Source organism: Haliotis rufescens, unplaced genomic scaffold, assembly GCF_023055435.1.
Source record: "Haliotis rufescens isolate VD_foot unplaced genomic scaffold, xgHalRufe1.0.p SCAF_30, whole genome shotgun sequence".
Lineage (NCBI taxonomy): Eukaryota > Metazoa > Mollusca > Gastropoda > Lepetellida > Haliotidae > Haliotis > Haliotis rufescens.
This window is the reverse complement of record NW_025964002.1, coordinates 4,524,154-4,536,777: the sequence shown is the minus strand read 5'-3', so window position 1 is coordinate 4,536,777 and position 12,624 is coordinate 4,524,154.

Here is a 12,624-nt window from a genome sequence, read left to right as displayed (position 1 = left end):
TCTTGTATGACATTGAATACAGTGATTGATGGGACCGGCTACACACTTGCAGGAAAGGGGGACGGGCTATCAGTGGAATCCAATACACATAATTAGTTTGAGGAAAATGCTATCTTTGTGCCTGCTTGACAAGTGACGTGAACGGCGAAGAAAGAACACAAACGGCGGTTAGAAAAACAAATATTGTCTATTTTGACAGGTTTCCTTAACACACAACTGTTTAACTATTCCTTTTCTCTATCACATTCCCAAATAGATCGGTTTCGTATGGGTATTGAGGCTGATTGACGTTTGACATGAAGAATTTGATTGTGGAAGGCCTGGTTGTTCAAAGCGGCCTCAGCACAACGGCTATTGTGAGTGAGTGAGTGCGTGAGGGAGGGAGGGAGGGTGTGAGGGAGGGAAGGAGGGAGAGAGAAGAAGAAGAAGTTTATTCTCGAGAATCACAGATAGTGACATAGAGGACATACATTTTGTATTGACCCATGAAGATTCCGGGTAGAATAGGTCTTCAGCAACCCATGCTTGTCGTTCAAAGGCGACTAAAGGGATCGGGTGGTCAGGCTCGCTGACTTGGTTGATGCATGTCATCGTATCCCAATTGCGTGGATCGATGCGCATGATATCGATCACTTGATTGTTTGGACCAGACTCGATTATTTACAGACCACCGTCATATAGCTGGAATATTGCTGAGTGCGGCGTTAAACAACAAACAAAACAAAACAAACAAACAAAACATTTTTTATTATTGAAAATGGCGGCCATTTTGCTTATTCCTGTCGCCAAATTAACCACCATGGTTAAAGTTTTTATTGTACCAAGTTTCATGTTTTTGACTCAAAGTGCACAATTCGGCATTTTCTTGACACTTAGCCGCTATACCACAATGGAGCTGATGCTCGATGAGTTACAAAATACATGATCAAATAATTCCGTACGGCGGGGGACACCAGAAATGGGCTTCACACATTGTACCCATGTCGGGATTCGAACCCGGATCTTCGGCGTGACGAGCGAACGCTTAAACCACTAGGCTACCCAACCGTCCCTTTTAAGTAAGGAAGATAAGGCATTCTAACTAAAAGTGATGCTCATTGCCCATAGCTAAATTACATAACATACAAGTTCTTTTAGCATGGTCAATTTTATGCCACCTCCAGGTGTCTGCCGGCGATCTATTGTTAGACAGCCGAAACATGTGAATTAGTAGATAGGATTCTAACAGTGACATTTGTTTTTACAATTTATAGTACTGACATTCTGATGAATTATTTACAGATGCATTCCAGTGCTGGATACACTGGTCAATAAGGACACGTGTAATGTAACTTTAATCAGTATTGGGCAGGTTCATGTTGGGAAGTCGAGACGTTATGGAAACCAGTGTCACGTAAATTTCAACAAAGTTTAGCAGCTTAAATTAATACATAGATGAGGCTTGAAGGTGATACATGAGAGAATGTAACTTATATGGCAAGCGAACAGACTTTAGCAGCATTTTACTCCAGAATGAGATCATTCTAACTTTAACAATAATGCTTTGGGGATATGTGCCCCATTCACCGTATACAAAGTAGTCAGAGGTGGAGAGTTACATTCAGTATATATTTACAAAATTCAGTTTGTAAGTGTACTATCCGTTCTATCTTATGAAACCACCACACCTCCGAGCCAATCAGTAACACCTGTTGTACAAGCTGACCAAATAACTTTAACTGGCAATCAATAGGTACGTCTAACCTTTCGTAATAATGCATCCATTGCTGTAGATTCTTGGTCAAAAAGCCGCTTTATGCCTTTACAAAGACTTTTATTATTGCTGAATGGCATACCTAGGTATAAATACTTCATGACCACACCAGTACAAGTGTATTCAAATTTAAAAGCTCGAGATTACAATTTCCACTTGAGAAAACTACAATTTTAGATTTGGCGACATTTATACCTTAAGTTTCCACATTCTACAATATTCAAAGAAAATGGTGCATCTTAAAGATAGTCCCCTGATTCAGTAAATATAACAGTGTCATCAACATATAATAGGATGAAAAGTTTCATATATATTCCAAATAGGTCATAAGAAATATTTTCTACAGAATTAATGTCATCAAAATTATGTTCTATAAAAAAGACTCCAAATCGTTTAGATCCAGTGCAAATTAAAAAGGCGATAAGTTTTCACCTTGTCGTACTCCAATATTGCAAGAGAAAAACGGTGATAATTATGCCATTATGTACAGCACAAAAGTCCTTCCTATGTTGATACATTCTATGAATAATTCGATAACATTTACCACCAATATTATGTTTCGCCATTTTAAGCCAAAGACCTTTTCTCCAAACTGTATCGAAAGCTTTAGTTAAACCAATAAAGGCACAGAGCAGTCTGTTTTTTAAATGTTAAGTACTCTAATGGCGTGGGCCTTTGTTCATATATAGTGTCAACCATTAGTCTTGTTCGGTTTTGATTTGGGGCGGTGGGGTAGCCTTGTTGTTAAAGCGTTCGCTCTTCTCACCGAAGACCCGGGTTCGTTTCCCCACATGGGTACAAGGTGTGAAACCCATGTCTGGTGTCTCCCACTGTGATATTGCTGGAATATTGAATACATATATAAAACCCAACTCACTTAATCATTCAGTCTCCATACAATACATGCCGCGTTGGTGCTGAGGTAATCTGACGTATTACAACACTCGTACTCTCAAATAGATGGTTCTTCATTCACAGAGACCACCTCCGTCATCTGCTGGAGAGAGAGAGTGCGGAAAGTCGGATTCTCTCCCCTGGCCACGTCATACCAAAAGACGTTAAAAGGTGGTACTTGTTGTTACCCTGCCTGGCGCTCGGCATTAAGAGGCTTAAACAAGGACTGGACGGCTCGGAGTCAGTATACTGTGTCTGAGTGGGGTATTCATGTTAAACTGCGGCATGGTATCTCAGTGGGCTAGCACTATAAAACCGGCGAAAGTCTGGACTAGTACATGAAACCACGCACGCTAATTAGGTGCAACAATCTTCAACGCAACGTTAAACAACATTTCATCTTACCTCGTCATACTTTGACCTTACAGACGCACAAAGATTGCAATTTCAAATGACATACACCAACACGTGGCATTAACTTTAAAAATATAAAAAGGAGCAAAAGCTTTCGTTTATGTGTTTTAAAAACACGTGACAAATTTATCAGTTTTTCTGCTGCCTACAGTCAGTTACCTTATCCCCTTCTGTCGCAGACACAGCTAATCTAATTCATTAAAGTCGAGATGTTACCAATATCAGATCATTATCACGCCGAGCTTAGGCAAATCAGCTGATCACGTCTCAACTCTCACGACAAATGTGCATCACCGGAAAACCTATCTCTTTATCGTCCAACTAGGTCAGGCTGAGATCGCCCACTACAAAGAAATATTTGCATGGTGTATGGAAACTCATAACCTACATCATCGCGTCTTCATTGATTCTCTCGCAATGGCTGGAGAACGACCCTTTCCGCTAATCCCTTAAAAGGTTACTGCACAGACTAAACTGGTTATCGGGAAGATGATAGCTTCTGAACTTGAATCTGATTGGTCGTGTGGCGTGAAAGGATTAACTTGTCATGGAGTTGAGGGATTGCACACAAGCTGAAGAGAGAATTAAAGATTGAGGCTGCACCATTGGGAGGAATTATCCCATTGCTCGGTCGCTAAAACAAATTTATGCGCAGAATGCAGAACGCCAATCTAACACTCTACGACATTCGTAATCCCCTTACTTGAAAAAGCTATTTATTTTTCATCTTTCTGTCGCACCCAAGGGAATTAAACGAGCGCTGTTCAATATCCTTGGTTGTCTGGAAATATTATTGTTCGTGCTTGACATAGTTTAGTGTCGATGAACTATCATTACTATAACAATGCTACAAACTGCGAGGTATACGGGCGTTTTTCCGCTCTTTGATGTGAACAAATTTGAATGTTTTTAAAATCTAAAAGGAAACACATGTAATTGCTGAGAAGTGTTCATACTCCGGACCAGTGGCGGAGGTACTTTCAATGACAGTCAATCGACCGCAAGACATTAGGATATGACTAAGTTGGAAACTATTATATACTACTCAACTGTTCATAGTTTTTTAGTCTGCCTCCCAGAACCTATAGAATAAATTAAGTACGGAATCCAACTCAAATCTGGAAAGTTTTGCCAAAGTCTGAAACTAGACTCTGTTCTGCGCTCCATTTGGATTTTATTATATATTTCATTGTATTTGAGTGTTGTCATTCACTGTTGTCATTCACTGTTGTTTAGTCAGCAAGGTTACGTAGGCCATCGGCCCATGTTGGAGGAGTGGTATAGTCCAAGGTATATTCTGTGTGTCAAGATTGGGTCGGAATGAGACTTACTGCTTCAAGTTGAATAAGTTGTCATGAAAATATTCCTCGATGTTCCCACTGAACCGGAAAATGTCTGCTACATTCAAGTTTAAATAACAAATGTATAAATTGTGGTTCTCCGGGTTTGGTAAAAGTATGCAATGTTTCAATACCCCTTTCTAAAGTTGAGCAGTATAGTACAAAGAACTGTTAATAATATAATGAGGTGTGCATTCTTACCCAAAATAGACGAATACATTGATTACAGATGTATATAGGACACGGCAGGCTTGGGAGTCCTATATTAGGTACCGTAGTGGGTACATTCGGTGTTAACATAAGGGCCAGTCGGCTTCCCTTATAAACATACAGGCTCTATTTAAATGACTGACAAGCTGATTGCCCTTACAAAGGAATGGTTGACTGACTCACAATTAGCCACTATTCTCTTACAAACTTGCAGATTGTGTGTACATGACTGACACCTAGCCGGTTTTCACTTTCAAACAGTGTCTAATTTAGTTACAACATTCAGACTTACACAAACAACACGATGTTTAAGGTTATAGATGAAACATATGGTTGAGATATTCCTCAGTGCGATCAGTCTTGCGACTCAAATAAAATCAAAGGACACTGAACTGTCCCCATCTGTGACGAGTCATTGCACAGCTGTCTACCGAGACATTCCGTATTGACGTGAGCTTTATACGTTTGAGAATCAACCTTCTGTGTGCCAAAACAGGTGTTATATATTTCTTCCATAAGAATATGAAGTCTACCCATAGATAATCATTGTCTAACACAACGAAGGAAGTCCTGTGGAGATTCCGGGTAAGAATATAGTTCCCTGGCAACCTATGCTTGTCTCCCCGTGGAGATTCTTGGTAAGAATATAAGTCCCCAGCAATCTATGCTTGTCTCCCCGTGGGGATTCTGGGTAAGAATATAGATCCAAAGCAACCTATGCTTGTCTCCCCGTGGGGATCCCGGGTAAGAATATAGGTCCCCAGCAACCTATGCTTGTCTCCCCGTGGAGATTCTTGGTAAGAACATAGGTCCCCAGCAACCTATTCTTGTCTCCCCGTGGGGATCCCGGGTAAAAATATAGGTCCCCAGCAACCTATGCTTGTCTCCCCGTGGGGATTCCGGGTAAGAATATAGGTCCCCAGCAACCTATGCTTGTCTCCCCGTGGGGATTCCGGGTAAGAATATAGGTCCCCAGCAACCTATGCTTATCTCCCCGTGGGGATCCCGGGTAAGAATATAGGTCCCCAGCAACCTATGCTTGTCTTCCCGTGGAGATTCCGGGTAAGAATATAGGTCCCCAGCAACCTATGCTTGTCTCCCCGTGGGGATTCCGGGTAAGAATATAGGTCCCCAGCAACCTATGCTTGTCTCCCCGTGGGGATTCCGGGTAAGAATATAGGTCCCCAGCAACCTATGCTTGTCTCCCCGTGGAGATTCCGGGTAAGAATATAGGTCCCCAGCAACCTATGCTTGTCTCCCCGTGGGGATTCCGGGTAAGAATATAGGTCCCCAGCAACCTATGCTTGTCTCCCCGTGGAGATTCCGGGTAAGAATATAGGTCCCCAGCAACCTATGCTTGTCTCCCCGTGGGGATTCCGGGTAAGAATATAGGTCCCCAGCAACCTATGCTTGTCTCCCCGTGGGGATCCAGGGTAAGAATATAGGTCCCCAGCAACCTATGCTTGTCTCCCCGTGGAGATTCCGGGTAAGAATATAGGTCCCCAGCAACCTATGCTTGTCTCCCCGTGGGGATTCCGGGTAAGAATATAGGTCCCCAGCAACCTATGCTTGTCTCCCCGTGGGGATCCCGGGTAAGAATATAGGTCCCCAGCAACCTATGCTTGTCTCCCCGTGGGGATCCCGGGTAAGAATATAGGTCCCCAGCAACCTATGCTTGTCTCCCCGTGGGGATTCCGGGTAAGAATATAGGTCCCCAGCAACCTATGCTTGTCTCCCCGTGGGGATCCCGGGTAAGAATATAGGTCCCCAGCAACCTATGCTTGTCTCCCCGTGGAGATTCCGGGTAAGAATATAGGTCCCCAGCAACCTATGCTTGTCTCCCCGTGGGGATTTCGGGTAAAAATATAGGTCCCCAGCAACCTGGTCGGAATAGGCGACCCAAAGGATTGGGTGGTCAGGCTCTATGACTCCGGGATGCATGTCATTGTATCTCAATTGCGTGGATCAATGCTCATGATATCAACCATTGGATTACCTGGTCCAGACTCGAATATTTACAGACTGCCGTGATATTGCTGGGATATTGCTGATTGCGGCGTTAAACGTCTAAAAACAAACACTGAAGAAAGTTTGTTCATTCTCACGTAATTCATACGTTCATTCAAGCAAGGTACTCGTTCACGTGTTAGTACAAGGGGAAAACTTGTCTGTGCCCAACCTCATATATGATAAATGTCAGAGTGAATGTCAGGAATGTCAGGAATGTAATAATTATTACATGTCATTCTTGAAGAAGAACACCTCACGGAGAGCTTATATCTCCAATATTGACTCGTCTACACTGGCTAACTGTCCAGTAGATTTGCACAAGTCCCTAAGGCAGTAATTATAAGTTTAAGTACTTTTATTTTCTAGATTATGTAAATAATTTAACAAGTTGTCCCTATAAGAGACTGGAATCATTACCCTCGAAAGATAAACCATTGGATATGTAGTAATTCTGTTCTACTGGCAAGTATGGATGTGTGGACATTACACTAAGGACTCCAGTCTCGTATAGGGACGTCTTGTTCTTATTATGTATATAATCTAGAAATTATGATTTAAGATAATAAATATTGCCTTAGAGACTTGTGCAAGTCCACATATCTAGACTTGCCTATTAGGAGGATAGAAATACTACACATCCATTGACCTATCTTTCAGTACGACCTTGGAGCAAGGCTACCTGTCCAACAAATAGTGCAATTCCAAATCCTTATTCTTGGATCAGCAAGTGAGTGAGTGAGTTGGGTTTAACGCCGCTTTTAAAAGAATTCTAGTTATATCACGGCGTGTCAGCTTAATGTGGGAGGAAAGCCCGAAGTGATACGAGTCTCAGACGTTTACCACTTCGGTGAAACGCACGAGCACGGGTATGGTGCTGACAAACCTAGAAACATAATCGGGGCGAACCGGGATTCGAACCCACAATCATAGGTTTCTGGCGTGCCCAAGGGACGCAACTCTGCACAGCGAATCGCGGCGCCTTAGACGACTGGGCCACCCGTGCCCCCGGGGATCGGCAAGAGGTTTCGTGAATAACAACCATGCACAGGCTGGAAATTAAAAAAATAAACAACCCTTCCTTTAGCAAAACCCAACTCGTTTCAACAATATGTAACGGTTATAACATTACCGAGACCCGTGCTTAGGTTCGAACCCGGATTTTATGATGTCGTAACACCGTCAATACTCGGACACGTTAGGGATGTTGCCGCCTTCACTCCACGCACGCGTACGGGTAGAAATATTTTACCTATTGGGGAATATATGGGTAGGATAATATATCCCACCTTAAAGAAGGCATTCGAGCCATACACAAAGGCTTGGAGACCAGGTGTATGTATGTTACAATTGATGTCACGGTTTGCAGACAATGTCTTGTTATAGCTACCACTACAACACACTGATTGAACACAGCTCACAAAATGATAATTTGTGGATAGAAAATCCGGCGGCACTAAAAGAGAATACAACTTAAAATTCGTTTTAGCATTAAGCAGCGCTTGGAATCAGCGGTCAATGAGTACCTTTAAAGTGATCAGAATCAGCCGTGACATGTACTCTGAAAGCCTTCTCCATTACCGGTGTATGTAATAGCACCTACATTCAGTGCGAGGCATACTACGGGTAGGTATTCTACCCAGATAGATACCCTAATCTTTCCACCCGAAAATGTCTCATGCTTGAATAATCGCGAAAAAAAGTCTTTAAAATTTCAATCAAATCTGCCTCGTCATAATACGTATCGAAAAAACTCCCACCATCCTGTGATATTTAACAACTAAAAGTGAAGCGGTCGAACACAATGACTTTTGTCATCCCCTTATCCCTGCTCCATATTGCTTCATCTTTTCCTCTTTGAAAACCAGCGAAGTAAGGTTGTTCGTCCATCATATCGTTTGTGGCTTCTAGAAAGCATGGAATTTAAGCTTCGGGGTACATTTACCGAGTGAACTTACCATGGTCATTGCGTACACAGAATTGTCCCGAGGTAATCTTCGACATGCCATAAGAGATTATTCATATTTGGGGCCAAAGGGCATTAACGTGTAAACCAACACATGAATACGTAGCTGAGTAAAGAATCCATTTCACCTGCCCCGTAATTTTTTAGGAAGCTCACGTGACAGGTGTACAATAGTTCCTTTCTCGCTTGTCTTGTCTCAAGTTTCAAAGAATGCGTTCAAAGATCACCGGATCTTTATTTCAATAGAGCTGACGAAAAGGGAACAATTGCCATAGAGGCTAAAGATGGTTGGAAATAAAAGGGCTGATTGGGCTAAGATTTAGCGCATGGGATTGTTTTTGCCGTTGGTGTATGCCATCTGTCGGTTGTAACAAGGCATGGCATATGGACATACGTGTGACCTTGACACGGGACAAGATGGGAGAGGTCGATTTCATTGATGGGTCGACAGATGTTCTCACTGAAGCAAACACAATATCAAATATTTGAATTCGATGGATACATGTACTGTATCCAACTGCAATTTAAATTCGCGGTTATTAAAAATGACATTCAATTTCCCTGAAATAGCTGCGTGATATAGCACAGCTGCATAGTTACTTCCTGGTTGCCGTGTACAGTGGGGCGCAGAGGTATTGATTATACTGATCACTAACCTGCCGGGCAAAAGAAAGTACCCACCCTCGCATGTTTGATGGTGGCTAAAAATGAAACAAACAAAAAATGGTTATTTAATGGTGATGTATTTGATACAGGTGTCATTCCTGTGTTAACGTTTGCATTTTTTTTCAGCCTAGTAACGTTTTGATAACCTTTGTGATTTTTGGTCGAAACCGATTTTCACGTGTATACTTTCTTTTGCCTGGCAGTGTATTCAGTATCAGCTGGACCTCGATATAGCGCGCAAGTTATAACTAACATCGCCTGGGTTTAATGGGGTCCGATAAGGTCCTAATTGTGTCATAAAGTTTCTTTTTGTCCGACAGGGTTAGAGTACAAGAAGACTGACAATGAGTGTGTATCCTTTTGAATAATTCTTTAACGGTAACCAAAAATGTTTCATAATTCATATTTTTTCACTATCACAATTTAAAAGTCTGGGTTATCTACTAAATATGGAGAATACAATATCTCCTAGTCGCGTATCGGTAAAAGGTCTCCATGGAGTGATCGCTATTCTGCATGAGAACAAATATAAAAATAGTTTTGATTGCCAAAGGTATTTCCTTGGTTGAGAATCAAACTCTCTGGGGCCTCTATATAGTAACTATCCCACACTTAGACTAATCAGATAATTTGCTGTTTGTCAATGAAGTTAAATCTGCTCTTCCCACGAAACCTACGCTCTACGGTCAAGGTTCATAGGTGCTCCTTTCTTTGCGCGACCCTAACGAGATGTTTGGGTTCCGTTTATAGATCATCCCAGTCAAAGGTAGTAATTATAACCGTGAAATAATTATTTCTAGAGTTATGAATGAAATCTACGGTCAATAAACATGAAAAGATGGTGCGTCCACGGATTAAACTGTTTCGATTCACTGAGTTTTATCTCACGGGGAATTATTCGTGGTGAATTGATCGTAATGGTTTGCGGAAGGCATTGATTCGCTGACTAAAAATGAACCTGTCGCTTTATTATTTCATAAATGCTTCTATTTTTGCACGACATCAAAACGCATTTTCAAACAGGTTATCAAATTAACGCTCTCATGCTGCGTGAGTTAAAGTGTGACTTTGTGAAGGCACGGGTCGCTCGAATAAACTGAACGCTGCTCTGAGGCCCAGTTTCTAATTGTTATAAAAATGTCTAATAGTCGAAAGATACAGATTGTGTGCAATGACTATTTATAATATAAGAATGTGAATCAACGATAATGGCAAGGGAATTATTTATTAGTTGTGCCATAGAGGTAGCGATAACGGCGAATATTTGCAAACTGCGAGTATGGCGGCATGGGGATTTAATTAAAGGAGATATATGCACGATTACCAATGTGTCTTGTTGCATTGCGAATTTGTCTGTGAGTTAATTACAGGTATATTGAATATTCAAAATTTCTGTCATGGAAAACAAAGACGGGGCTGAGTGAGTGAGTGAGTTGGTGAGTGAGTGAGTGAGTGAGTGAGTTGGTGAGTGAGTGAGTGAGTGAGTGAGTGGGTGGGTGAGTGAGTGAGTGAGTGAGTGAGTGAGTGAGTGAGTGAGTGAGTGAGTGAGTGAGTGAAAGAGTGGGTGGGTGGGTTGGTGGTTGAGTGAGTGAGTGAGTGAGTGAGTGAGTGAGCGGGTGGGTTTGTGGGTGGGTGAGTGAGTGAATGAGTGAGTTGGTGAGTGAGTGAGTGGGTGAGTGAGTGAGTGAGAGTGAGTGAAGGAGTGAGAGTGAGAGTGAGTGAGTGAGTGAGTTAGTGAGTGAGTGAAAGATTGGGTGGGTGGGTTGGTGGTTGAGTGAGTGAGTGAGTGAGTGTGTGAGCGGGTGGGTTTGTGGGTGGAGTAGTGAGTGAGTGAGTGAGTGGGTTGGTGAGTGAGTGAGTGAGTGAGTGAGTGAGTGAGTGAGTGAGTGAGTGAGTGAGTGGGTTGGTGAGTGAGTGAGTGAATGAGTTCACTTTCCGCCTCAGTACCTGGTTACCCAACACCTCGAGTTAGTGCGTTGGTGAGTGAGTGTGTGAGTGAGTGAGTGAGTGAGTGGGTTTGTAGGTGGGTGAGTGAGTTGGTGAGTGAGTTAGTGAGTGAGTGAGTGAGTGAGTGAGTGGGTGTGTTGGTGGGGGGACGGGTGAGTGAGTGAGTGAGTGGGTTGGTGGGTGAGTGAGTGAGTGAGTGAGTGGGTGGGTGGGTTGGTGAGTGAGTGAGTGAGTGAGTGAGTGAGTGAGTGAGTGAGTGAGTGAGTGAGGGTGGGTGGGTGGATGGGTCGGTGGGTGGGTGAGTGAGTGAGTGAGTGAGTGAGTGAGTGAGGGTGGGTGGATGGGTCGGTGGGTGGGTGAGTGAGTGAGTGAGTGGGTGGGAGGGTTGGGTCAGTGAGTGAGTGAGTGAGTGAGTGAGTGAGTTCACTTTCCGCTTCAGTACCTGGTTACCCAACACCTCGAGTTAGTATATTCATATACCTCTCAGGGCATGTTTTATGGTATATGCATCTGCTGATTGCCATAAGAAGCTGGTTAGATGATCACTGTAACACATACAAGCCACCCTGGACCCCATATTTCTCTTCCTAACGTCTTCCTTAAATTTATGAAAACAAATCCGCTTCCAGGGCAGACCTTTTCAACGCAGCCCTAACTGAGTTGAACTATTAAACTCGCAAGTGGAGTACCAGTTACTGTCTCATCATGGCGCGGATTTATCGGCGAGATTAACAAAGCGCACTTCTGGACCTCTGATTGTCAGGCCCGAGGTTTCCGAGTGCGAGCCGTGCACCCATCTACACCGCTGCCATTCATTCAGATGTTCATTGCGTCTGAATGCCCACAACCAAAATAATCTTGAAGATACATTAGTGCCAATCTGAGCTGTATGGTCGGTTAGCTATGTTTTATACAACGCTTGTCACCAGCAATCAAAGATGGCTTGAAACGATGCCCATTCTTTGATCTCGGGTTAAACAGGCAAAGAGCTCGCATGCAATCTGCTTCTTCTCGTTTTAATTCGCTAATTATTTGATGAGGTCTTTAGCTGAGTTTTTTTCTCTCGTCACGTCATTCGGAGCACACCATGTAAACAGCACCGATCTTGCTGTATGTTATCATATTAGGCCCGCTAATGTTCTATCTCATCTCGTACGACTAGGTTTACACCAGGTAGGAATATATTTGGCAAAACAATTTGGTGTTTATCAACAGTTTTATTATATACGCGAAAACCATCATACACCTTACGTCATGTTGTTCGTGTTTTGGTTAACAAGATATTTTAGTTCTCTGCAGTGATCCCGTCAAATTGTTTGTTTATCGTATGTCATAAATAGCAAAACCGGTGCCTAGATGTTTTGGAAAGTAACGTTCGTGTATGAATGAAGCTTGTGAGTCAGGCTGAGAAACGATTATATTTCAAG